This window comes from Dasypus novemcinctus, chromosome 22 (genome assembly GCF_030445035.2).
Source record: "Dasypus novemcinctus isolate mDasNov1 chromosome 22, mDasNov1.1.hap2, whole genome shotgun sequence".
Lineage (NCBI taxonomy): Eukaryota > Metazoa > Chordata > Mammalia > Cingulata > Dasypodidae > Dasypus > Dasypus novemcinctus.
In genome coordinates this window covers 71350454-71353392 of record NC_080694.1, presented here as the reverse complement: position 1 = coordinate 71353392, position 2939 = coordinate 71350454, and positions in this window count along the sequence as shown.

Sequence of the window (2939 nt, the reverse complement as noted above, 5' to 3'; positions counted from 1 at the left end):
TCATACAACAACCCCTCAACAACTCATCACATCACTGTGGAACACTTGTTACTGACAGTGGGGTAATATCATCAGAATATTACCACTTACTATGATCCATAGCATATATTTGGCATATTTTCCCCACATACTCCCTGTTATTAACACTGTACATCTTTGGCATTGATGCAAGAATATTACAGTACAGTTGTTCACTGTAGGCCATACATTACATTAAATGGTTTACCCATGTTTTTCCGTATTTCTACCACCCTGCAATGGTGATGTATATCCATTCTAGTTCACAGAAGGACATTCTTGCATTTGTACTGCCAACCACAATTCTTATCCACTTCTGGGTTCACTGTGTTAATGATCCTATGTTATTCTCTGTTTCTTTTCATTGACATATATCCCTAGACTACTGTTTTCATCCACAGCCCCTTTTATAAACCAGCTGCTATTGAAGCATCTTTTAAAAATTAAAAAAGTGAAAAAACAGCTGCTACTCACTATAATGTGTTACCATCAACACTATCCATTTCCACAATTTTGCAGTCAAATTAATTAAAGCTTCTGCATACATTAAGCATCAATTCTCCCTAAAAACCCCCATCTTATCTCCTAGCAACCTACACTTTATGTTGTAACTCCTTGCATTTATTTTTCATATTTTGTTTTTATTTATTGATACATGTAATATTTTTATTTTTGTGTTTGGCTTACTTCACTTAACATAATTTCTTCTGGATTCATCCATGTTATCATATGTGTCCCAACTTCATTTCTTCTTACTGCAGCATAGTATTCCATTGCATGCATGTGCCACACTTTATTTATCCATTCATTTGTTGATGGACACTTGAATTGTTTCCATTGTGGCATTTGTAAATAATACCACTATGAATATTAGTGTGCAGATGTGTGTATTTGTCAACAGTTTTCTGTTCTTCTGAATATATTCTTAGTAGAATTGCTCAATCATATGGTAGCTTTATATTTAGCTTCCTGAGGAACTTTCAAACTGTCATCCACAGAGTTGTACCATTTTACAATCCCACCAACAGTGAGTCTTCCTGTTTCTCTGCATCGTTTCTTGTACTAACCATTTCCTGTTTTTTAAATAATCGTCTTTCTACACATTGTGAAATGAGATCTCATTTTCATCTACACTTGTGTTTCCTTTTAACTAGTGACATTAAAATTTTTTTGTGTGCTTTTAAACCTCTTTGGAGAAATGACTAAGTCTTTGTCCCATTTCTAAATTGAATTGCTTACTCTTGTATTGTTTATTGCTGACTGGACTTGTGTGATCTCACTATATAGAATGTAAATAAAACCCTTATTGGAAATATTTTGTCACATTAAGTGGATTTCCTTTTCACCTTGTTGATGAAGTGCTCTATATTGTAAACTTATTATCACTTGAGGAGGTCCCATTTGTCCATATTTTCTTTCATTGACTGTGCTTTTGGATTAATGTTTAAGAATGCATCACCTTCCACTAGATCTTGAAGATGTTTTCCAGTATTTTTCACTAGAAACTTTATCTCTCTAGCTTTTATATTTACATCCTGATCACTTTTGAATTAATTTCTGTATGAGGTGTAAGACAGGGGTTCTCTTTCTTCTGGCTTGACAATAGATGTAAGGTTCTGTCCTCTATTTTACTTTACTTTAGGTATATATTCTAAAGTAAAACATTCCATGAATGTTTATCAAATTCATGGAAAAATATACAGATCAAAAGCAGGCTATCTTAGGGTCAGAAATCCTCATCAAATACAGCATTTTTAATTTTTTTTTAATTTTAAAAAGATATTTAGATTACATAAATGTTACACAAAAATATAGGGCATTCTCATATGCCCCCTCAGGTCTGTTTCTAAACCAACAGTTTAGTTGTATTCATCTATGTGTCTTTATACAATCACCATGCTGTTTTTACCACTGCAGATAGGTGGAATAATTTAAAGTCCAGAAGTGAGAGCCCTTTAACTTTGCTTTTCCTTTTTAAGATGTTTCTGGCTATTCAGCACCTCTTACACTTCCAAATAAATTTGCCCTTAGTGTTTTCTATTTCTTTAAAAATAAGCTGATGGAATTTTTAAAACAATTAAGATTGCATTGAATCAGTATATCAATTTGGGTAGAACTGATACCTTATTAACAATTAGTTTTCCAATTCATGAGCATGGAATGTTCTTCCAATTATTAAATCTTTTAAAATTTCTTTTAGCAATGCATTGTAGTTTTCTGAATACAAGTGCTTTACATCCTTGGTCAAGTTTAGTCTGAAATACTTGATACTTTTAATAGTTATTGTAAATGGAATTTTTCCCCAACTTCTTCCTCAGATTGTCCATTACTAGTGTAGAGAAATACCACTGCTTTTTGCATATTGATCTTGTATCCACACACTATACAGAAGAAATATTTTATTTGCTTTCACAGCTTTCTTGCAGTTTTTTGAGGACTTCCTATGTATAGAATCATATATCATCTGTGTATAGCAAAGGTTTTACTTCTTGCTTTCCAATTTGGATGGCTTTTATTTCTTTTTCTTGCCTGAGTGCTCTAGCTAGAACCTCAAGCACTATATTGAACAATAGTTGTAACAGTGGGAATCCTTGTCTTGTTCCTGATCTCAGTGAGAGAGTTTTCAGTCTTTCACCATTGACTACAATGTTAACTGTGGTCTTTTTATATATGGCCTTTATCAGGTTGAGAAAGTTTCCTTCAATTCCTATCTTTTGTATTATTTTTATCAAGAAAAGATGTTGCATTTTGTCAAATGCCTTTTCTGCCTCAAGTCAATAAGATCATGTGATTTTTCTTCTTTGATTTATTAATGTGATGTATTATGCTGCTTCTTTGTTGAACCAACCTTGCTTATTGAATATGAATCCCTCTTGATTAATACGAATAATACTTTTAATGTATTGTTGGATTCAATTAGT